At 24.6% G+C, this 366-nt stretch overlaps 1 pseudogene; it reads left to right on the top strand.

Moving 5' to 3' along the window:
* LOC116849603 overlaps positions 1-366 on the top strand; it is a 2,148-nt pseudogene that overhangs the window by 985 nt on the left and 797 nt on the right.

Here is a 366-nt window from a genome sequence, read left to right as displayed (position 1 = left end):
AAGTATAATATCAAGACATTATATAATATTTATACATTTTTAATCTTTAAATACTCAGTTACTGAAGATATTGCAGAATATACTGCCTTTGTACCACGCTTTTAAGTTTTAAACAAATTCTGCTATTTATTGACAGTATTGAAAACCTATAGTTTATATCACGTATACTATAAATTTGTAGTACTGAATAACAGAACGCTATCAAAGTATTGACGTTGCAGTGTAGTGTGTAAGGTAAAAATACCAATATTCAGACACGTACTTAAATCTGGACATTCTTATTATTTTGGCCTTAAAACAAATATTTAAACTTTCAATATAGAATATATATAAATATGAATGTATGTATATAATTTCATATAAAAG

Source organism: Odontomachus brunneus, unplaced genomic scaffold (genome assembly GCF_010583005.1).
Source record: "Odontomachus brunneus isolate Ranch 3 - 2012 unplaced genomic scaffold, Obru_v1 Obru_scaffold_120, whole genome shotgun sequence".
NCBI classification, from domain to species: Eukaryota; Metazoa; Arthropoda; class Insecta; order Hymenoptera; family Formicidae; genus Odontomachus; species Odontomachus brunneus.
Note: the sequence above shows the minus strand (reverse complement) of the source record. Positions and strands in the feature narration are given on the sequence as shown.